The sequence below is a fragment of the Oncorhynchus mykiss genome, chromosome 21 (assembly GCF_057628025.1).
Source record: "Oncorhynchus mykiss isolate SJ-2025 chromosome 21, ASM5762802v1, whole genome shotgun sequence".
Lineage (NCBI taxonomy): Eukaryota > Metazoa > Chordata > Actinopteri > Salmoniformes > Salmonidae > Oncorhynchus > Oncorhynchus mykiss.
Window position 1 is genome coordinate 24,343,585 of NC_143042.1, and position 25,884 is coordinate 24,369,468.

The following is a 25,884-nucleotide window of genomic DNA, read 5'->3' on the forward strand; positions in this document are numbered from 1 at the left end:
TACAGTATATACATATGAGATAAGTAATGCGAGATATGTAAACATTCTTAGTGGCATTGTTAAAGTGATGAAACTGTGGGTATGCACAACCGAATAATTTCTGCACAAAGTGTAAAAACTGTGACAGGGAAGGTCATATACATGCTTGTCGTCCTCACCAGGGTCTTGACCTGACTGTAGTTTGGCGTCGTAACCAACTTCAGTGTACAAATGCTCACCTTCAATGGCCACTGCCATGCTGGAGAAGTGTGGTCTTCACGGATGAATCGTGGTTTCAACTGTACCGGGCAGATAGCACACTGTGTATGGCGATGTGTGGTCACGTTGTGAACTGAGTGCCCCATGGTGGGGGTGGGGTTATGCTATGGGCAGGTATAAGCTACGAACAACAAACAAAATTGCATTTTATCTATGGCAATTTGAATGCACAGAGATACTGTGAAAAGATCCTGAGACTCATTGTCGTGCCATTCATCCGCCACCATTACCTCATGTTTCAGCATGATAATGCACGGCCCCATGTCGCAAGGATCTGTTCACAATTCCTGTAAGCTGAAAATGTCCCACCTCTTCCATGGCCTGCATACTCACGAGACATGTTAGGGATGCTCTGGATCGACGTGTACGACAGTGCATTCCAGTTCCCACCAATACCCAGCAACTTCACACAGCCATTAAATAGGAGTGGGACAACATCACACAAGCCACAATCAAGAGCCTGATGAACTCTATGCGAATGAGATGTGTCACGCTGCATGAGGCAAATGGTGGTCACACCATATAATGACTGGTTTTCTTATCCACGCCCCTACCTTTTTTTTAAGGTGTCTGTGACCAACAGATACATATCTGTATTCTTAGTCATGTGAAATCCATAGATTAGTTCATAATGAATGTATTATTTCTTATATGAACTGTAACTCAGTAAAATATTTAGTTCAGTGTGGTATAAGTGTTAGAAGTCTTGAACAGGTGTCTATATAGAGAAAGGCTGAATAACTTTCATTTGATTGATATGTCTCTAAAGCATTGAAGCGCAGCATTTCCCAAAGTGTAAATCTTTACTCTTACACAACAAGCCTGAGAGTAAAATGCCTGCCATTACTCATGTTTGTCGTTACCTTGTTTACTTTAAGACTTTACTCTGGTATTATCTATCTAACTCTCTGTTAAAAGGTCAGTGATTCTGGGATGACAGGGCATCGAGCATTGTGTAGCGACACGAAAAGGAGGTCTACTCTGAGCGATTGGCATCGCTCTACATTGCCTGTTGACCGTGCACAGGGAGTCATTGAACGTTTAAATGTTTGTCTGACGTCATCGAGGTTCATTCACAGGATAAAGGTCTATTTTTAATCTGCTGTAGATTATCCATCTATATATGATCTAGCCAACGCGACTGTAGTGGTACTTATATTGTTGTAAGTTATCCACAATTATGCCCTGATGCATTCTGGGTGACTCATGAACCCTTGCCATATGAGCCATATACAGTATGAGCCATATCATTCCCATGGTCAGACCTCCAACCAAGGCCATTGGCCCAACCCATCCAACCAAGGCCATTGGCCCAACCCATCCAACCAAGGCCATTGGCCCAACCCATCCAACCAAGGCCATTGGCCCAACCCATCCAACCAAGGCCATTGGCCCAACCCATCCAACCAAGGCCATTGGCCCAACCCATCCAACCAAGGCCATTGGCCCAACCCATCCAACCAAGGCCATTGGCCCAACCCATCCAACTAGGCAGGGCCACTCTGGAAATAAGTCCTTACTTTATTGTTATCCTTGAGCGTTTTGTAATAGTGCTTTTTTATAATGTAGCTTGGAACCCTGTATTTTCCCGAGCATTTAAGATATATATTACCTTCAATGTTATCTGGTGATCAAGCCGTCACTGTTTTGTGATTATTAGTGTCGTAAAATGTTAGCTATCCGGTTAGCAATTAGCATGGTTGACATTTCAATGGAAATACTACTATTATCAGCATTTTGATGTCTCATAATTTATTTTACAGATAAAATGTATGTGTTCAGAAAGTAGATAACAGTTTAATATTAAAATATAAATGAATAATAACATCAAATAAAACTTTCAGTGATGTGCATTGACAAAAACAAAGAAAACACTGTGTTGGAGTTTGTGTCAGAGATGCACTTGCAAAGTAAAGGAAGAAACACAGAAGGTGGGTTGAATAAATATACAGTACCAGTCAAAAGTTTGGACACACCTACTCATTCCAGGGTTTTTCTTAAAAATATGTATTTTCTACATTGTTAGAGTAATAGTGAAGACATCATAACTGTAACCAAAAAAGTGTTAAACAAATCAAAATATATTTTATATTTGAGATTCTTCAAAGTAGTCACCCTTTGTCTTGATGACAGCTTTGCACACTCTTGGCATTCTCTCAACCAGCTTCATGCGGTAGTCATCAAGTCATCAAAACCATCAAGCACTATAATGAAACTAGCTCTCATGAGGACCGCCACAGGAAAGGTAGACCCGGAGTTACCTCTGTTGCAGAGGATAAGTTAATGAGAGTTACCAGCCTCAGAAATTGCAGCCCAAATAAATGCATCACAGAGTTAAAGTAAAAGACACATCTCAACATCAACTGTTCAGATGAGACTGAGTGAATCAGGCCTTCATGGTCGAACTGCTGCAAAGAAACCACTACTAAAGGACACCAATAATAAGAAGAGACTTGCTTGGGCCAAGAAACATGAGCAATGGACATTAGACCGGTTGAAGTCTGTCCTTTGTTCTGATGAGTCCAAATTTTAGATTATTGGTTCTAACTGCCGTGTCTTTGTGAGACACAGAGTACGGATGATGTACGCATGTGTGGTGTACGGTGAACGGATGATCTCCGCATGTGTGGTTCCCACCGTGAAGCATGGAGGAGGAGGTGTGATGGTGTGGGGGTGAATTTCTGGTGACACTGTCAGTGACTTATTTAGAATTCCAGGCACACTTAACCAGCATGGCTACCACAGCATTCTGCAGCAATACACCATCCCATCTGGTTCGCGCTCAGTGAGACTGCCATTTGTTTTTCAACAGGACAATGACCCAACCAGGCTGTGTAACGGCTATTTAACTGAGAAGGAGAGTGAAGGAGTGCTGCCAGATGACCTGGCCTCCACAACCTCAACCCAATTGAGATGGTTTGGGATGAGTTGGACTGCAGAGTGAAGGAAAAGCAGCCAACAAGTGCTCAGCATATGTGGGAACTCCTTAAAGACTGCTGGAAAAACATTCCATATGAAGCTGGTTGAGAGAATGCCACAAGTGTGCAAAGCTTTCATCAAGTAAAGGGTGGCTACTTTGAAGAATCTCAAATATCAAATATATTTTGATTTGTTAACCTGTTAGAGCTCTAGGGGCGCTATTTCATTTTTGGATAAAAAACGTTCCCGTTTTAAGCGCGATATTTTGTCACGAAAAGATGCTCGACTATGCATATTCTTGACAGTTTTGGAAAGAAAACACTCTGAAGTTTCAGAATCTGCAAAGATTTTGTCTGTAAGTGCCCCAGAACTCATTCTACAGGCGAAACCAAGATGATGCATCACCTAGGAATTAGCAGAATTTCTGAAGCTCTGTTTTCCATTCTCTCCTTATATGGCTGTGATTGCGCAACGAATAAGCCTACACTTTCTGTCGTTCGCCCAAGGTCTTAGCAGCATTGTGACGTATTTGTAGGCATATCATTGGAAGATTGACCATAAGAGACTACATTTTCCAAGTGTCCGCCTGGTGTCCTGCGTCGAATTCGGTGCGCAATTGCCAGCTGCTTCTACTTTACCATTTGATTCAGGGGAGAAAGCATGTGTCCAAGAACGATGTATCAATGAAGAGATATGTGAAAAACACCTTGATGATTGATTCTAAACAACGTTTGCCATGTTTTCAGTCGATATTATGGAGTTAATTTGGAAAAAAGTTTGCGTTTTGAGGACTGAATTTATGGATTTTTTTTGGTAGCCAAATGTGATGTATAAAACGGAGCTATTTCTAATACACAAGGAATCTTTTTGGAAAAACTGAGCATCTGCTATCTAACTGAGAGTATCCTCATTGAAAACATCAGAAGTTCTTCAAAGGTAAATGATTTTATTTGAAGGCTTTTATGTTTTTGTTAATGTTGCGTGCTGGATGCTAACGCTAATGCTAACGCTAAATGCTAACGCGAAATGCTAACTCTAGCTAGCTACTTTTACACAAATTATTGTTTTCCTATGGTTGAGAAGCATATTTTGAAAATCTGAGATGACAGTGTTGTTTACAAAAGGCTAAGCTTGAGAGATGGCATATTTATTTCATTTCATTTGCGATTTTCATAAATAGTTAACGTTGTGTTATGCTAATGAGCTTGCTGATAGATTTACACAATCCTGGATACAGGGGTTTTTTCATAGCTAAACGTGACGCAGAAAACGGAGCGATTTGTCCTAAACAAATAATCTTTCAGGAAAAACTGAACATTTGCTATCTGAGAGTCTCCTCATTGAAAACATCTGAAGTTCTTCAAAGGTAAATGATTTTTTTGAATGCTTTTCTGTTTTTTTGTGTAAATGTTGCCAGCTGAATGCTAATGCTAAATGCTACGTTAGCCATCAATACTGTTACACAAATGCTTGTTTTGCAATGGTTGAGAAGCATATTTTGAAAATCTGAGATGACAGTGTTGTTAACAAAAGGCTAAGCTTGAGAGCTAGCATATTTATTTCATTTCATTTGCGATTTTCATGAATAGTTAACGTTGCGTTATGGTAATGAGCTTGAGTCTGTATTCACGAACCCGGATCCGGGATGGGGAGATCAGAAAGGTTAAATACTTTTTTGGTTACTACATGATTCCAAATGTGTTATTTCATAGTTTTGATTTAAATTAATAAAAACCCTTGAATTAGAAACTTTTGACTGGTACTATATATACTGTATTACATTTCAGAAATGTATTTTTTTAACAAAACAAAATAAACATCCAGCTCCATCGCCAACTCTGGATCCCACTGCACACACCTGTAGTGGAACTAATGCTGGCAGAAGTCACAGCACTCCCATGGCACATCAGACTCACAGTCCAGCGGGGAGCTTACAGATGGATCATGCAATAAGATTGATTAACATGGTTTGCAAATGTAGAAGTACTAGAGCAACAATAGTAATTGATAAAGCTGAGCGAGACAAAAACAAACATATGATGAAGTACCTGAGGGTGGTGCCATGGGTGGCGTGACAAAGGTGGCCGGTGGCGCTTTCCTCTTCCCTTTCTGTGCTGCAGTTGAGAGTAAAAGTAGTGTCAGACAGAGCATGTTTCTTTTTTTTTTTTTTTTTACATCATCCACTGGGTGAAGCTGCAGAAGTTTTGGAGGAGGTGGACCTGACTTGTGGGCTGGTGATATCGATGGTAGATACTATATGTAAAGATAATACATATTTCTTTTAACATAGCAGTTTTATAAAACAAGTAACAAACAGTATTTTTTTCAGAATTTAACATGTGGCGGTGGCTGTATTCAATATGCAGGGGGCAGGGACACAAGACGAGCCTGCTGTGGTGGCGACCAGGTGAGATGGAGGAGGCAGTTGGTCCAGAGGAGGCCGCTTTGGTGGTGAAAGACAGGGGGGGGCTGGTGTGCATCGTGGTGGTGGTGGACGAAACCTGACACCGTCACACATATTCCTCCCCAGAGATGCATGTGGCGACCACAGGGAGTTTTCTGTATTGGTCTGGGCCGATACTTCAGGACGGTAATGATGTGCCCCAGGTCCTTCGCTATCAGCACCCCCTCTATTATGGGGTGCTCTTCTACGGCTAGGCCTGGAGCAGGGGCTGAGGATGGGGAGGGTGTGCTGGTCGACGGCACAGTGCTTCTGGTTTCAGGAGAGGCTGTGCTGTGACCCGGAAGGGACCGAAATGGGATTAAACAGGATCCTTCAATGGCTGAAGAGTCCAAAGGGAAGAGGTCACACTTCTTAATCCCTTCCATCACATAGAGCATGTCCTGGCAGCGCTGGTATGGGTAGCGGAATAATCTGGTAAATTCTGATTTGTTTACCATGTCGGAGTAGTCGAAATGGCTGAGGTTTCCAGCTACCTTGGAGAACCAGTCTTTAAAGGGACAAAGTATCTCACGTCCAGATGCTGCAGGACATGGGGGTGTGTGGTGGTAGACAAAGAAGCATGACCCCTTCCCCTAGTGCCGCCCGGAGCACCTCCGGGTCCATGTGGCTCCTGTGCCCATTGAAGAGGAGAAGGAGAGGGCGTTCCTTTACTGCATGTTTAATGAAGTGCTGAAACCACTTCCTGAAACTGGTCCCTGTCAATGTAGCTACTGTTGGACCTTCCATACAAGGCTTGGGGGGGATGTCCTCCCCAGCTGTGTTGCAGCAGGCTAGCACTGTGATGTACTCCTTGGTCCCCGGAGCCTGCTGGTACACATGTTTTGCTCTTCGGTGAGCCAGCACTTTGTGCCTGCTCTGGTCGCTACAAAACACAGACTCATCACAGTTATAGATTTGTCTGGGTTTTTCCCTCAACCCACTCTCCTCCAAGTGCTTCTCACAAGAAGTGGAGGTGTCCAATGTTGGACGGGTGGCACACTCATCTTCTCCCTATCCAGGGTGTCCGGCCTCCTCATGCTCAGGTTCTTGTGCCTCCTCAACATTTCCCATCACCTCTTCCCCAGTGGTGGGATTGCTCCCCTGGATGCCTAAACCTGGAATAGAATAGGAATTGTCCATCCAGGATGAACATTTTAATTTTGTGATTACCATACACATCCACCTTTACGTCACACACATTAAGAACAGTCAGTCCAGCATTCTACATGCGTGTACACATAGAACACCAAATACCTGCTTATTTTGTCTGTGTATTTCATCAGCCTCTGTCTGGTGAAGGGGAACCCCATGGCAGGCACAGCAGATACAGTATTGCACTATTTAGTTCTTTTCCAGTTCATTTACATTTTGAGCTCAAGGTGATTTAGTCCTCCAACAGCTAGTGTGTCCAAAGTTAAGGGGTGTCTGATGTTGGGGGGAAATGTGCTATAATTCCTGTTTTCACTCTTTGTACAGTATATCTATTTCTGTATTCCTTGTGCTCATTCACTTTACCAAACCAGCTATAGCTTCAATTGCTTACAGCTAATGCATTACTGAGTACATGGACATTCATAACCTACGACCTTTAGCAATATGCTAATGCATCCTAGCTGACACATCATGAAATTACATAAACGAATCATAGCCATCATTAACAAGGCAACATCTCTGTAGCCTATTTGCTGCAATTTGTGTCTGTAATTTCATCCTTTCATGTGAAATACCCACCATTTCAGCAGGGCTTAGTGTTCAGTGATCAGAGACGCGTTACATATTCCCCTCATCAGTGAGCAGCCAGCCAACCATTAAGTGTAATGTGCAATTAAATATTTATTTGAACTTGGCTAGCTAGGTTCTATTACATTTACATACTCAACCCATTGTCAGCCATCCAGTGAAGTGCGTTTGTCTGCTTATGAATTCATATTTTCATGACAGCCTCTCTATTCTTCTTTTCACACTACCACCAGTCCATTTATATATATATATATATATATATATATATATATATATATATATATATATATATATATTGGGGGGGGGGGGGGTGTACTGTACGCCTGTGTGGGTGGTAGTGTGGTAGTGGAGAATAAGTGCTGTTGGAAGCCATGCTGTTTGTCTGGACTCACGCTGAGAGAACGGATGGAGAAAGAACGAGCTTAACAGACAAGCTGAGAATATTGGGCATAAAACATTCATGTTTGACAGTGTAATAACTAACAGACTTTAAAGAAAGGATTCATTGCCAATTTTCTTGGAAAGGGTTAACAAAGATTTCAATTAAAGCAGCCTTTCTACAACAGAATGCCAACAACAATATCTCAGCTCACTTGAAAAATAGATTCACAATGCAAAGATGCGACACAGATTCATAAACATTGAGATCAGCTAAACATACAAGAGGCTTTGGTCTGAGCGGGTTCTTGCATCATGTTGTTTGTACACTGCAGTCTCACAAAGTCAACCGTTCTACGCACATAAGTGCAGCTTATGGGGTACAGTAAGGTTACAGCCTTCCCATCTCTCTCTCTCTCTCTCTCTCCCTCTCTCTCTCTCTCTCTCTTTTTTCTCTTTCTTTATAAATGTATCACATACATATATATACACACACACACACACACACACACACACACACACACACACACACACACACACACACACACACACACACACACACACACACACACACACACACACACAGCGGGGTGCCATTCAACCCCTCCCAGCCTGCTTTGCTCTGCTCAGGCTCATTCTCATGCATGGCTCCACTGGAGCCCCTGCTGCCTAGCTCAGCTGCATAAGAGGCTCTCAACACATACACTCACTCACTCCCACTGTGCAAAAGAGGCTGTGACTGCTGGGTGCCCCTTCCATCACACACACAGTCACAGCGAGCGTCAGGCTCCCCTGCCTGTACACACACACACAGCGGCCATTGGGCTCCCCTGCCGGAGTCACAGGAAGTCACTCTCAGCTCATTACCACCAGACCTAATGGAGCACAACACACACCCTGGGATCACACTGGTAAATCGACCAGTGCATTGAGTACCTGGGAGGTGTGTGTGTATGTGTGAGGGGGGATGAATGTGTATCTTTTTGCCTGTGTGTGTCTGATTTTCAGCTCTCAGGAGGACAGTTCCCCGGGTCCCGAAGACGTGAATGTCGATTAAGGCAGCAGAGGGGTTGGGTTAAATGCGGAAAACACATTTCATTTGAATACATTCTGTTGGACAACTGACTAGGTATCCCCCTTTCCCTGTTGTTTGATTGATATGGATGTCTCCCCAAACCCTGTATGTGTTATCTTAGTGTGTGTGTTTGTGTTCAATACACACCCCGTCCTCCTCCCTTTCTCTCGCCCTATCGCTCTCTCTCTCTCTTCTCTTCCTCTCACACAAACTCTAGGTTAGGAATCAGGAGATGGGAGTGATTATTGACGCACACACACACACACACACACACACACAGGGGTTAAATTGGGTCGGATCCTGATGTGTCCGTGATCAAATGAGAGCTAGGAGGAGCTGATGCACCTTTTGCTGAAAAATTGTTGTCCACATTTAATTTTCTTCAGCCAACAAAATGAGTAAGCAACAGCAAAATCAGAGGTGCATTCAAATTACAAGTGCCGCACAGGGAGAGAAGTATGCATGCCCAGTTACTGTACAATATTCTTAATGCAGTAACGGGAAAATATTGCCAAGATGCAGCCCTTTCTCTCTCAGGCTGATACAGAGAGACTCTGTAATGCTCTCCTGTCTGGTCTACCCAAGAAAGCCATTGGTCAAATGCAAAACATACAGAATGCTGCAGCACGGGTTCTGACCAAGACCAGGACGGAGAGCACACATACACTGGTTTGGCAAATCTGACCATAATTCTATCCTCCTGATTCCTGTTTACAAGCAAACATTTAAACAGGAAGCACCAGTGATTCGGTCTATAAAAAAAGTGGTCAGATGAAGCAGATGCTAAACTACAGTACTGCTTTGCTAGCACAGACTGGAATATGTTCCGGGATTATTCCAAAGGCATTGAGGAGTACACCAAATCAGTCACTGACTTTATCAATAAGTGCATCAAGGACGTTGTCCCCACAGTGACTGTACGTACATACCCCAACCAGATACATGGATTACAGGCAACATTCGCACTGAACTAAATGGTAGAGCTGCCGAGTTCAAGGAGCAGGACTCAAACCCGGAAGCTTATAGGAAATCCCACAGTGCCTGCCGACAAACCATCAAACAGGCAAAGCGTCAATACAGGACTAAGATCGAATCGTACTGCACCGGCTCCGATGCACGTCGGATGTGGCTATTACAGACTACAAAGGGAAGCCCAGCCGAGAGCTGTCCAGTGACACGAGCCTCCCAGATGAGCTAAATAACTTCTATGCCTGCTTTGAGGCAAGTAACACTGAAACATGCATGAGAGCATGTGAATAATACCTTCAAACAGGTCAACATTCACAAGGCTGCAGGGCCAGACGAATTACCAAGACGTGTACTCTGAGCATGCCCTGACCAACTGGCAAGTGTCTTCACTGACATTTTCAACCTCTCCCTGTCTGACTCTGTAATACCAACATGTTTCAAGCAGTCAACCATAGTCCCTGTGCCCAGGAACACTAAGGTAACCTGCATAAATGACTACCGACCCGTAGCACTCACGTCTGTAGCCATGAAATGCTTTGAAATGGCTCACATTAACACCATTATCCCAGAAACCCTAAACCCACTCCAAATTGCATACCACACCAACAGATCCACAGATGATGCAATCTCTATTGCTCATCACTAAACTAAGGACCCTGGGACTAAATAAGGACTTTGGGACTAAGTACAGGAGGGGGCAGTGCATGCCCCCCTGGGACTAATCCCTCTGCAACTAGATCCTGGACTTCCTGATGGGCTGTCCCCAGGTGGTAAGGGTAGGTAACAACACATCCGCCACGCTGATCTTCAACACGGGGGCCCTCAGGGGTGTGTGTTCTGCTCCCTCATGTACTCCCCGTTCACTCATGAGTGGACAGCCAGGCATGAAACCAACACCATCATTAAGTTAGCTGATGACACAAATGTCAATAGGCCTGATCACTGACAATGATGAGACAGGAGGTCAGAGACCTGGCCGTGTGGTGCAAGGACAACAACCTCTCCCTCAATGTGATCAAGACAAAGAAGATTATTTTGGACTTCAGGAAAAGGAGGACCGAGCACGCCCCCATTCTCATCGATGGGGCTGTAGTGGAGCAGGTTGAGAGCTTCAAATTCCTTGGTGTCCACATCACCAACTAACTAACATAGACCAAGCACACCAAGACAGTCTTGAAGAAGGCATGACAAAGCCTATTCCTCCTCAGGAGACTGAAAAGATTTGGCATGGGTCCTCAGATCCTCAAAAGGTTTTACAGCTGCACCATCGAGAGCCTGGTATGGCAACTGCTTGCCACTACAGAGAGTAGTGTGTGCGGCCCAGAACGTCACCGGGGCCAAGCTTCCTGCCATCTAGGACCTCTATACCATGCGGTGTCAGAAGAAGGCCCTAAAAGTTGTCAAAGACTCCAGCCACCATAGTCATAGACTGTTTTTTTCTGCTACCGCACGGCAAGTGGTGCCTGAGCGTGAAGTCTTGGTCCAAGAGGCTCCTAAATACTGTAGCTTCTACCCCCAAGCCATACGTCTCCTGAACAGATCATCAAATGGCTACCAGAACGTAGCTGCTACTCTCTGTTATTATCTATGTATAATCACTTTAATAACTATATCTACAAGTACATTTAATTTTTTAAATTATTTAAAAAAAATTATATTACCTCAATTACCTTGACACCAGTGCCCGCCGAACATTGACATTGACTCTGTACTGGTACCCCCTGTACATTGCCCTGCTATTGTTATTTATTGCTGCCCTTTAATTATTTGTTATTATTATCTCTTACTTTTTGGGGGTTATTTTCTTAAAACTGCATTGTTGGTTAGGGCTAGGCCCCTTTTTTTTTCTCAATTTCCGCCTGAATGACATGTCCAAAGTAAACTGTCTTGCTCAGGCCCTGAAGCCAGGATATGCATATAATTGGTACCATTGGAAAGAGAACACTTTGACGTTTGATGAAATATTAAAATAATGTAGGAGAATATAACACAATAGAAATGGTAGGAGAAAATCCAAAGAAAAATCAACCAGAATTTGTTTTGAGATATCAAATCAAATGCATTTGTCACATACACATGGTTAGCAGATATTAATGCGAGTGTAGCGAAATGCTTGTGCTTCTAGTTCCGACAATGTAGTAATAACCAACGAGTAATCTAACTAACAATTCCAAAACTACTACCTTATACACACAAGTGTAAAGGGATAAAGAATAAAAAACATGTACATAAAGATATATGAATGAGTGATGGTACAGAGCGGCATAGGCAAGATGCAGTAGATGGTATTGAGTACAGTATATACATATGAGATGAGTAATGTAGGGTATGTAAACAAAGTGGCATAGTTTAAAGTGGCTAGTGATACATGTATTACATAAAGATGATATAGAGTACAGTATATACGTATACATATGACATGAATAATGTAGGGTATGTAAACATTATATTCAGTAGCATTGTTTAAAGTGGCTAGTGATATATTTTACATCAATTCCCATCAATTCCCATTATTAAAGTGGCTGGAGTTGAGTCAGTGTGTTGCCAGCAGCCACTCAATGTTAGTGGTGGCTGTTTAACAGTCTGATGGCCTTGAGATAGAAGCTGTTTTTCAGTCTATCGGTCCCAGCTTTGATGCACCTGTACTGACCTAAAGTATTTAGTCAGCCACCAATTGTGCAAGTTCTCCCACTTAAAAAGATGAGAGAGGCCTGTCATTTTCATCATAGGTACACTTCAACTATGACAGACAAAATGAGAAAAAAAATCCAGAAAATCACATTGTAGGATTTTTTATGAATTTATTTACAAATTATGGTGGAAAATAAGTATTCTGGATTTTTTTCTCATTTTGTCTGTCATAGTTGAAGTGTACCTATGATGAAAATTGCAGGCCTTTCTCATATTTTTAAGTGGGAGAACTTGCACAATTGGTGGCTGACTAAATACTTGTTTGCCCCACTGTAAGGGCATACTGGCAATTAGCTCCCTGGCTGCAATTCCCATGGCTTCCAAGGGGTGCCAGCAGTCTATGTTCAAGGTTTCAGGCTTGTAACTTCAGAAACGAAGAAGAAATATCAGTTTTAGTACATGGACACAGTCTTCGAAATTCATGTTTGCGTGCACTATGAAGCATCTGCTACAATCGGTTTCCTATTGAACATACTTCTTCCGTAAGAAATATTATAGTTTAATTACATTTTAGGGTATCTGAGGAGTACATAGAAACGTATTTTGACTTGTTGAAACAAAGTTTAGGTGTAGATTTTTGGATTCCTTTCTCTGCACCTTGAACGAGTGGATTTCTCAAATCGGTTGCGCGAACAAACTGACTTTTTGGGATAGAAAGAAGGACATAAGTTTTGAAAGTAGGGATGAAGCTGACCGGTTGCTTCATTTTTTAGGCATGTCGGCATCATTTTATTTTGAATTCATTTTGTTGTAGAATGTCCTTTTAAAAGGTCACCAGAACTGACCTTCTCACAGTCATTCTCTCCCTCAAAATTGTAAGTCCCTTCATAACCTGTAATATGCATTATGTGCATATGTGCTTTTGTCAGTATATATTGCCTCACTTCCCAAATCCCAATTTATCCACTGCACACGCACACACAGTGCTGTAGGCCATTTCACAGCAGTCCAAAGCAGCCTGTCAAACCCATGAACCCAGGGCCCGGACAGATATCTATATCTCTTACATCACCCATTCCCTACAGCCGAATGAGCGATATTTACATTAAACAACAATCTTGTTGAAATTCTATCAATATTTCCCCTGCAGCCAAAACGTTTCCAGGAAACATTTTTAAAAAATGTGAATGCATCATAACTGGAACATTGGATCTCCTTAACAAATATAGCTACCTCACATGGTTTATGGTTATTGCCTACCGATGTTGTGTTGTGTCCATTATTGCGGCGCCTGGCCAGTTGGCTGGCCTCTGGCTAGGTGGCCACAGGAAGAGAAAAGAAGGAAGATATCAGGGAACCAGGAGCCTCATTGATTAATCACTTGAAGGCACAAATCTGTGGGGAAATCATGCGTGGGTGGTATCATTTCCACGCAAGTGTGAAAGTTATCAATATGAACGTTTGCTTGAGAGTGTGCGTAAATGTACTTACAGTGCCAGGTGGTAGAATAAGGGAACTGCTTGTTAAGCATAGAATGGGGAAAAAAACCTTCCTAATATTGTTGCATCCTCTCAGAACAGCCTCAATTCGACAGGGCATGGACACTACGAGGTGTCGAAAGCGTTCCACAGTAATGCTGGCCCATGTTGACTTCAATTCTACCCACAGTTGTGTCAAGTTGTCTGGATGTAGTGGACCATTCTTGATACACACAGGAAATTGTTGAGGTTGAAAAACCCAGCAGTGTTGCAGTTCTTGACACAAGCTGGTGCCCCTCGAACTACTACCATACCCGGTTCAAAGGCACTTACATTTTTTGTCTTGCCTATTCACCCTCTGAATGTCACACATACACAATCCATGTCTCAATTGTTTAACCTGTCTCCTCCCCTTCATCTACACCGATTGAATAAGGGATCATAGCTTTCACCTGGATTCACCTGGTCAGTCGATGTCACGAAAATAACAGGTGTTCTTAATGTTTTGTGTACTCAGTGTATGTTGAAAATGTGTAAAATTGTGTGAGAAATCATTAAATCATTTTTAGATTGAATTGTATATCCATTGTGAATTGATGCAACATATCTTGCTTGACATGCTATATAATTTGACCACATCAGTGCATTTTGTAAGATAATAATATCAAGTACGGTAATTTGTTAAATTAGAGGTACGTGTGAAAGTGAAACCATTGGTTAAATACTATAAAAGACTGAGATAATGGGAAATTGAATGAGAGATGGCTGATTTTGCTATGTTTGAAGGCACGCTGCATTTCACAGAGAGCAGGATTTTAGAGACAGGTGCTACTTTTGCTGCAGAAAGTACAGATTGGCTCAAAATATATTGTTTCCCAAAACCAATCTTATAGATTTTTTTGTATGGATTTAAGACTTTAAAAAGTCAAAACAGTGCCCTTCCGGTGCACATCCAAGTGCTATCCACCCTCGGGGTTTTTGGCAACGGGCACTTTTCAGAGAGAGCTTGCTGGTCAGCATCTCACAGCCCTTGATAAACCAATGCTTTGGATGCAATCATCATCAACACGAACAGTAACACACAGTTTCCATACAGCATTGCACAACAGGCTAAAGTCAAGAGGGGTTTCTTTGCCATGATGCATTCAATGGGTTCACAAATATGAACGGAGCAATAGACGGCACCCACATCGTCATAAAATCAGCATCCCAAAAACTCTTTGTGTGCAGATGATAGGTTATGTGATGCGCAAAAGACGCTGCTGAATGTGGTGGAAAGGTGGCCAGGTGAAAAGCATGACTTTTTCTGCAGAACAGCAATGGTGGCTTATATGCCTTACAGGAGGGGGCTGTTGAGGGCGGATGGCTTATTGGCGAGTGTTGTCTACTCATTTGAAACACATTTTCCATTGCTAAAGCAACTCGAGTTGTCCTAATGGTTCTCTCCTTGTAGCTATGTTTTTATTTTTACTGGTCAAGCCACAACTGAGCTAGCAAAATACAACCTTTTGGTTGTAGTGTCAATCTCTGACACTTGTACCTCTTAGCTTTTTTTGTTGTTGAGCTCTTATATTCCATTGTACAGCGTTGCATATTCCCCACAGGCTTTAAAGGGATTATTTTGACGATATATGGTTAATTAGGGGCGTTTTGAAATGCAAATAGCCAAGGTCGTACATGAGCACTGAGGCTGAGAACAATTGATATTTATCAATGGTAATCTCCTTCCGGTGTACGTAAGAGGCTAGTAGAATTGTTTGATAAATCACACTTTTTCTATGCGTATAAACATTCTAAACTCCATTTGTAAGTCGTATTTTAGGATAGTTTCTAAGCAATATTGATAAATGTGTCCCTTGGAGAGGGTAGCCCGAGCTCTGAGTAATACCCATGCCATGCACTGTATACCCATTTCAGCCATTGTTGACTGTTGTGTTACTGGTAGACTATACATGTCGCCGACCCTGTACCCTACTGTGTCTTACCACCATGCTACGAGAGGACTTCTGTCTGTCCATTCCAGACCACAACAAGAGACATTAAAGTGGTTGTCAATGTCAATCACTCAGCAGACATGCCGAGTCCCTTTCCAGCTCCCTATATCCATCTCTCTCTCTCGCGCGATCTGTACCTCTCTCTCCCTCTCTCTCTATCCCCCCCACAGTATCTTTAATGTATGTGTCTATTTCTATGCGGAACTGTTTACATTATGTAATTATTATGTTTACTCAGTGTGTAATACATATGTATCTGTGCATGTGTGTTAATGTGTGTCAGAGATTTGATGTATGTGCATATGTTTATTATTATACATGCATGTACTGTGTGTATATCTGTCTGTGTGTGTTTGTGTATGGTTTCTGTTCAGTTAACCCTGCAGGCCATATCAGTCGTTTCTCTGTCTATCTATATCTGCAGTGGCCCGTCATATCTCCAGGGTCCTCTTCTCTGCATCATCAGATCAATAGGGCTTAGCACCCATCTTTGCACAACAATACACTGTAAAGGTCGAGTTTGCACTGGCAGGTAATGAAGGACCTTCAAAGGCAAACCCACCGACTGCTCTGCAGACAGGGAAGCAAACATACTGTATGTCATTACACAAAGGCACATTTTTGTATGAGTGGCCAAAGCGGGAATCGAACCCATGATCCTGTTGGGGAAATGTGTTTTTCTGCTATACAATAAATGATACAGTACAATACAAGCTTCCCTCCTTCCAAATAACCCATGTCAGCATCTGTACAGTATCTCCTGCATGCGGGGGGATTCATCTCTGATCTCTGATGACTGGCCTTCATTTTCTTTTATCACACACCTCATTCTCGCATTCTCTAATTCTCTCTTTCTCTCTCAATCAAACCCAGTAGCCTGCCAGATACAGTATCTACAGTACATATTTGTCACCATCCATTACTTACAGCCAAATGAGCAATAGTCACATTAAACAACAATCTTTTTAAAATTATATCAATATCTCCTCCTGCTGCCCAAACATTTCTAGGAAGCATACAAAAACAGTGAATTCATCATAACTGGTACATTGTTTCTCCTTAACAAATATAACTACCTCACATGGTTTATGGTTATTGCCTACCGATCTGTGTTGTGTCCGTTGTTGCGGCGCCTGGCCAGTTGGCTGGCCTCTGGCTGGGTTGCCACAGGAAGAAATCAGGAGAAAGCAGCCTTAGCTCGAAGCCATAATCATGTCATGCACTGTATACCCATTTCAGCCATTGTTGACTGTTGTGTTACTGGTAGACTAACATGTCGGCTACCCTGTGCCCTACTGTGTCTTACCACCATGCTACGAGAGGACTTCTGTCTGTCCATTCCAAACCACCATCTCTCTCTCTCTCTCTCTCTCTAAAAACCGGACGACGCTGGGCCAATTATGCACCACCCTATGGGACCCCCATCACGGAAAGTTGTGATAAAGCCTGGAATCAAACCAGGGTCTGTAGTGACGCCTTTAGCACTGAGATGCAGTGCCTTAGACCGCTGCACCGCTCGGGATTCCTACACACAGTATCTTTAATGTCTACGTACGTCTATGTCTATCTATTTCTGGGCATAATGTTTTACAAATATGTATCTGTGTGTTTGTGTCAGAGATTTGATGTATGTGCATATGTTTATTATTAGATTTGCATGTACTGTGTGTATATCTGTCTGTATGTGTATGGTTTCTGTTCAGTTAACCCTGCAGGCTATATCAGTCATTTCTCTGTCTATCTATATCTGCAGTGGCCAGTCATATCTCCAGGGTCCTCTTCTCTGCATCACCAGAACAATAGGGCTTAGCCCCTATCTGGGCACAACAATGCACTGTAGAGGTCGAGGTTACACTGTCTGTCACTGGCACTGGCAGGTATGAAGGACCTTCAAAGGCAAACCCACTGACTGCTCTGTAGACAGGTAAGCAAACATACTGTATGTATGCCATTACATTAGGGCACATTTTTATATGAGTGGCCAAAGCACAATCCTGTTGGGGATATGTCTTTTACTGCTATACAATAAATTATACAGTACAATACAAGCTTACCTCCTTCCAATGTCAGCATCTGTACAGTATCTCCTGCCTGCATGTTTGACACTCCTTGTGTCATAAAATATAGAGTGAACTTCATGTTTGTCTGAGAAAAGCCCCAAGAGAGACAGAGAATCAGGTTTCTGCTATGTGCTCCTGTAATGCACAGCCAACATGCTCCTCAGCACCTCAGAACTCCTACGAAAAGTATCTAATTCTCTCTCTTTCTCTTTCTCTGTCTCTCTCTCTCTCTCTCTCTCTCGCTCTCTCTCTCTCTCTCTCTCTCTTTATATTAAGCTCTCTCTCTTTCTCTTCGTCTCTCTTTCTCACACACACACACACACACACACACACACACACACATACATTACAACCCTCCCCCACCAACAAAATCACACACGAGTAGAGCAAAGGCTGTGCGCAAACTTTGGGATCTTTAGCCATGGGAAGAAAGGTTCAGTAAAAGTCAGATCCGCAGCCACTCCGTTGGGGTTATTACCTGTGGACCAGGCCACCACGGCAGGGTTGCTTCAATAGCTATGACATTTAGCAGAGACCCTAGCTCCATGTCTCATACAAATGCCATCATGCGCTGGGCGACGGGGATATTACTGCTGGCATGTGTGGAAAGGTTAATAAAGTCTATAAGTGGGCTCAGATCCCTGATCATATCCTATAAGCGGGGTATTTTTCATAATGCTCTCTAATTTGATATTAGCCCAATGTCAGGGGATCCCACATGAGGTTGGTTGCACCTTAATTGGAGAGGATGGGCTCGTGTTAATGACTGGAGCGGAATTGGTCGAATGGTATCAAATGCATCCAACACAGGTTTTTCCATGTGTTTGAGGCCATTCCATTCGCTCCGTTCCAGTCATTATTATGAGGCGTCCTCCCCTCAGCAGCCTCCGCTGGTGGATCCCCAGCTGAAATAACGCTAATTAGGGAACATCATGTAAGGAGGTGCTGGGAAACTACAGGAAAGTTGTTAGACGTTGGTGAGAGTATAGGAGCTAGCTACATCTACAGCCACTCCATTGGGGGTTATTACCCGTGGACCAGGCCACCACGGCAGGGTGGCTTCAATAGCTATGACATTTAGCAGAGACCCTAGCTCCATGTCTCATACAAATGCCACCATGCGCTGGGCGACGGGGATATTACTGCTGGCATGTGTGGAAAGGTTAATAAAGTCTATGAGTGGGCTCAGATCCCTGATCACATCCTATAAGCGGGGTATTTTTCATAATGCTCTCTAATTTGGTATTAGGCACAGTGTCAGTGGATTCCCATCTGAAGTAACACTAGTTAATGAACATTGTGGTAGGAGGAGTTAAATACAGGAGAGAATTTAGACGTTGGTGAGAGGAGAGGAGCTAACTAGAGGTAAAGAATGGCTGGATCTATCAAGATGTATTATTTTCACAGTAGTTTCACCGTGTTAGTGTGTGCGTGTGTGTGTATGTGTACGTGTGTGCGCATATCTGCATGTGTCTGTGTCTGTAAACATCCCCTCATCTGGGAGAGCGCAAACAAGCTTGCACAAAGCAATGCCATCCCAAAAGCTCTGAGTAACACATCATAACAACACCGATTGTTCCCAGCCAGTCACACTGCTTCAGCGCTCTCAAAGAGAAAATGACAGCATAATCAGATGCAGTAGTGATATATTAATAGTTAAATGTATAAAAATGTTCTATCTTCTCTGGTGACACGAAGCAGCTACAACAGTATCATGAACTACAAATATAGTATAGTGGTGTAACCCCTTAGCTGTGCTAAACGATGTAGAACCCATCAGGACATACAGGGAAAGAAGCATGGCGTTGACCTAGGACATTGATCTAAGGTCAGTTTTGTTGTTTTCCCTCCTTAATAGTTAAGGTTAGGGTTGGTGGAGGGGAAACTGACCCTAGATCTGTGCCTAAGGGATCTGTGCCTAAGCAGGTCAGGTCTGGTAGAGGAGGAGAGGAGAGGACTTTTCTCATGTCCTACTGGCTATAGGGAAAGATTACTGGATTAGGGCTGCTAGTAGAGACCCAGTGTTTACAGTATATTTGTTCAATGGAGGAGAAGAGAATGAAGAGAGGGAGATAGAGGAATGGGGGGTGGGAGGGGTTTAGGCATGGATGTTGGCTGAAGCGGAAACATTTGAGCCTCTGGCAGAAGAGAGAGAGAGCCATCAAACTGCCTGGGTTCTATCTCTACCCAGTGACTCACCAGTGCTCGAGCAGGCCTCAGAGTGGGAAAGGAGGCGCTGAGGGGAGAGAGACGCAGTGGAAACAAGGAGAGACCGGGGAGAGGTGTAGGCAGGGATGTGGGTGGAGATGGGGAGACAGGGAGAGAGGGGGAGGTGGGGAGAGGCATGTACTGTATAGTCCCTGTCTTACTGTTCTTAGTCTGGTGGCTTCATTTCACTAGGAATTCATTGTGGGAGAAGAACAGAGTTTCAGATAAAAATAAGGAATCCAGCTTTAATTTTTCCTTTTGTGAGGCTGAAAACAAGTCAGTTACTCAACTCAATGTCCATTCACTTATATTGTACAATAGCCCTTTTCTAAAAGTCTCTGGAGGCTGTCTGGATGAATGCTGTGTTGTTGAGTTCTGACCTCCATGCTCAGCCATAGCAAACAGGATTCTCTGCAGGTGATGGCACAAACGTACATAGTGCAGCTTTAACTACTCTTGAATCAGAATTACTCTACCCCTATAATCTAAAAGCTGACCTTAGATCAGGCACAACAATCCGAACCTCTAAACCAATCCAAATATTTTTTGAGGCCAGCACTACAGACGACTATATGGGTCTAATAAATACAGGACTAGTAAAGGCCCGGTGCACTACTTTTGTGAGAAAAAAATATAAATTTTCAATTATTATTAACATTTTTATATATAAGCAAAAAAATCAACTGCATGAACGTGCCTTAGGCATGCTGCAAGGAGACATGAGTACTGCAAATGTGGCCAGGGCAATAAATTGCAATGTCCGTACTGTGAGACGCCTAAGACAGAGCTACAGGGAGACAGGACGGACAGCTGATCGTCCTCGCAGTGGCAGACCACGTGTAACACCTGCACAGGATCGGTACATCCGAACATCACACCTGTAGGACAGGTCTGGATGGCAAAAACAACTGTCCGAGTTACACCAGGAACCCTCAATTCCTCCATCAGTGCTCAGACTGTCCTCAACAGGCTGAGAGAGGCTGGACTGAGGACTTGTAGGCCTGTTGTAAGGCAGGTCCTCACCAGACATCACCGGCAACAACGTTGACTATGTCGCTGGACCAGACAGGCCTGGAAAAAAGTGCTCTTCACTGACGAGTCGCGGTTTTGTCTCACCAGGGGTGATGGTCGGATTCGCTTTTACCGTCGAAGGAATGAGCGTTACACCGAGGTCTGTACTCTGGAGCAGGATCGATTTGGAAGTGGAGGGTCTGTCATGGTCTGGGGCGGTGTGTCACAGCATCATCGGACTGAGCATGCTGTCATTGCAGGCAATCTCAACGCTGTGCGTTACATTGAAGACATCCTCCTCCCATGTGGTACCCTTCCTGCAGGCTCATCCTGACATGCTCATTCTGTGCGTGATTTCCTGCAAGACAGGAATTTCAGTGTTCTGCCATGGCCAGCGAAGAGCCCGGATCTCAATCCCATTGAGCACGTCTGGGACCTGTTGGATCGGAGGGTGAGGGCTAGGGCCATTCCCCCCAGAAATGCCCGGGAACTTGCAGGGGCCTTGGTGGAAGTGTGGGGTAACATCTCACAGCAAAAACAAGCAAATCTGGTGCAGTCCATGAGGAGGAGATGTACTGCAGTACTCAATTCAGCTGGTGGCCACACCAGATACTGACTCTTACTTTTGAGTTTGACCAACCCTTTATTCAGGGACACATTATTCCATTTCTGGTAGTCACATGTCTGTGGAACTTGTTCAGCTTATGTCTCAGTTGTTGAATCTTGTTATGTTCGTTACACATATTTTCACATGTTAAGTTTGCTGAAAATAAACGCAGTTGACAGTGAGAGGACCTTTTTTTGCTGAGTTTATATACATATTTTATTCTGATTTTTTAGGGAGTACTTGTCCTGACCTTAGTTCCTTTTTTATGTCTCTGTTTTAGTTGGGTCAGGGTGTGAGTTGGGGTGGGCATTCTATGTTTTGTATTTCTATGTGTTTTGCCTGGTATGGTTCCCAATCGGAGGCAGCTGGCAATCATTATCTCTGATTGAGAACCATACTTAGGCAGCCTGTTTTCCCACTATGGGGGTGGGTAGTTGTTTTCTGTCTTTGTGTGTCTGCACCAGACAGAACTGTTTTGTTTGTTCCGCTTTGTTGTTTTTTTGTTCTAGTGTTCAGTTTCTTTATTAAATTTACCATGAACACGTACCACTCTGCACCTTGGTCCTCTCCTTCCAACAGCCGTTACACTACTGCAGCACCCCCAGCACCCCTACTTCTTGCGGCTATGCTCAGAGTGGAGTAGGAAGAGGTTAAAATTGCATGCGTCTGTCTGGGATGCTAGGTTGTCGGGTCTGATTTGAGGTCTGATTCACTGTCTTAATCATGATCCCTCAGGGCTGGACTTCATGTTACCAAAATAACCTTCTAACTCCATGATGCCTTCTGTTGACTCTCAATCTGGCACGCATGCACACACACACACACACAGAAATCCCTCTCAGAAAACATCATTATCCACTATCTCTAAGTGATTTATTTTGTTTGATTTTGTGTTAAATCAAATTCCGTAATAAATCAGACAAGCAGGATAATTCATAAATTCATTTTAGGACTGAAACCTCTCTGGCCCTTTTCTTCTATCTTCACAGGCCACTAACTGAGCCCCAAATGGCACCCTATTCCCTGTATAGTGCTCTACTTTTGACCAGGGCCCATAGTGTATTATAAAAGGAATAGGGTGCCATTTGAGACGGATCCTCTATGTAAATATGAGCCAATGGGTTTGGAGTTTTCCCATTACCCTCAGCTCACCTCCCATCATCCTCCATTTGGACTGAAGATGCTCAGACGGCCTGTCTTATAAAGATGTAACACACACCACACACACACACACACACACACACACACACACACACACACACACACACACACACACACACACACACACACACACACATACACCTGAGCTCCTTGAATATTTCTTTCACTTTCTCTTACTCTAACTATAATCATTTACAGGCCATGTTCTGTGGCTTATTGAGATTACCATTATGCAGCTGTCCGCTCTCACTGCTCTCACTGCTCTCACTGCTCTCTCACTTGTCTAACCTCGCTAATACAATGGAAAACGGTGGGATTGAGCTGTAAATTTCTACTCCATACCCGTCAGACTCAGAGACGCTAATAGATACATTTTTCTGGAGCTCATTCATTTAGATTTTATGACTTCAGGTCATCGGGTCATTGTGGAGGGTTGGTTGTGGAGGTCGACCGATTATGATTTTTAAACGCTGATACCGATACCGATTATTGGAGGACAAAAAAAAGCCGATGCTGATTAATCTGCCCATTTTTATTATTTATTTGTAATAATGACAATTACAACAATACTGAATGAACACTTATTTTAACTTAATATAATACATCAATAAAATACATTTAGCCTCAAATAAATAATGAAACATGTTCAATTTGGTTTAAATAATGCAAAAATAAAGTGTTGGAGAAGAAAGTAAAAGTGCAATATGTGCCATGTAAGAAAGCTAACGTTTCAGTTCCTTGCTCAGAACATGAGAACATATGAAAGCCGGTGGTTCCTTTTAACACGAGTCTTCAATATTCCCAGGTAAGAAGTTTTAGGTTGTAGTTATTATAGGAATTATAGGACTATTTCTCTCTACACCATTTGTATTTCATTAACCTTTGACTATTGGATGTTCTTATAGGCACTATAGTATTGCCAGTGTAACAGCATAGCTTCCGTCCCTCTCCTCGCTCCTCCCTGGGCTCGAACCAGGAACACAACGACAACAGCCACCCTCGAAGCAGCGTTACCCATGCAGAGCAAGGGGAACAACCACTCCAAGTCTCAGAGCAAGTGTCGTTTGAAACGCTATTAGTGCGCACCCCTCCAACTAGCTAGCCATTTCACATCGGTTACACAAGCCTATTCTCGGGAATCGATAGGCTTGAAGTCATAAACAGCACAATGCTTGATGCACAACGAAGAGCTGCTGGCAAAATGCACGAAAGGGCTGTTTGAATGAATGCTTACGAGCCATCAGGCCTACCATCGCTCAGTCAGACTGCTCTATCAAATCATAGACTTAGTTATAACATAAAAACACACAGAAATACGAGCCTTAGGTCATTAATATGGTCGAATCCGGAAACTATCATCTCGAAAAGAAGACGTTTATTCTTTCAGTGAAATACGGAACTGTTCCGTATTTTATCTAAGGGGTGGCATCCATTAGTCTAAATATTCCTCTTACATTGCACAACCTTCAATGTTACGTCATAATTACGTAAAGTTCTGGCAAATTAGGCCGCCCAAACTGTTGCATATACACTGACTCTGCGTGCAATGAACGCAAGAAAAGTGACAAAATTTCACCTGGTTAATATTACCTGCTAACCTGGATTTCTTTTAGCTAAATATGCAGGTTTAAAAATATATACTTCTGTGTACTGATTTTAAGAAAGGCATTGATGTTCATGGTTAGGTACACATTGGAGCAACGATACGCACCGCATCGATTATATGCAACGCAGGACACGCTAGATAATATCATCAACCATGTGTAGTTAACTAGTGATTATGGTTGATTGATTGACTGTTTTTTATAAGATAAGTTTAATGCTAGCTAGCAACTTACCTTGGCTTACTGCATTCGCGTAGCAGGCAGTCTCCTCGTGGAGTGCAATGAGAGGCAGGTGGTTAGAGCGTTGGACTAGTTAACTGTAAGGTTGCAAGATTGAATCCCCCGAGCTGACAAGGTCGTCTGTCGTTCTGAACGAGGCAGTTAAACCACCGTTCCAAGGCCATCACTGAAAATAAGAATGTGTTCTTAACTGACTTGCCTAGTTAAATAAAGATTAAATAAAGGTGTAAAAAAAAAAAAAATCGGTGTCCAAAAAAGCGATTTCCGATTGTTATGAAAACTTGAAATCAGCCCTAATTAATCGGCCATTCCGATTAATCGATCGACTTCTAGTTTGTTGAGTCAATGTCACTCAACAGAAGGGGACTGGTAAGAGAGAGGAATAAAGGTTCATATCCGCATTAGTGTGAAGAAATGGCTCTGAATTTTGATTTCAATAACTGAGGTGTTTCAATATCACTCAGATAATATATTCTGCGTGGATGATGGGGTTGAGCTATTTTCCTCCTCAAATCACAATGTGCATTATCATATGCAGTAAGCTGTAAAGGTACAATCTGTTTTTCAAAACCCTGAACGTGTCACTTGGTAAGCTTGGAGGAATGTCTGTTTTCTTTAGTTTTCTTTAGAGGTGAGAATAATATCAATATTTTAGGTTATTTTTTTACCCTGGCTGAGAAAGTTTCCCTCAAGCCCCATACCTCACCACCTGAGTATGTGAGTTTGTGTGTGTGTGAGAGAGATACACACAAACACTGGGTCAAACCTTACCTCTGATTGCACTTGGAGAGTTTTCAAATAACAGAGTCAGTAGGAAAATGTACTGAATCCTCTCTCTCTTTTTGTGACGTTTTCCAAAAAATCTGTTAAATATCTGCTCCGAATTAAGATTCAAAGATGTCTGCAGGAATAATGGGGTGTCAGCTATGACATGACACGTTGAGTTAAAAAAGTATTAAACACAGTTAAAACACAGGTCAAAGGCAGGCAGAGGTCTGTATTCCAGGGCAGATTCAATAAGGTACAAAGCAGCAGGCAGGCTCGGGTTCAGGACAGGTAGAGGTTTGTAAATGGGTCAGAGTCAGGCAGGTATAGAATGGCAAGCAGG

At 42.9% G+C, this 25,884-nt stretch overlaps 1 pseudogene; it reads right to left on the minus strand.

Annotated features, from left to right (window-relative positions):
• Positions 1-5,687: 5,687 nt before the first annotated feature.
• Positions 5,688-17,197, minus strand: LOC149973028 (uncharacterized; annotated as a pseudogene).
• Positions 17,198-25,884: the final 8,687 nt, after the last annotated feature.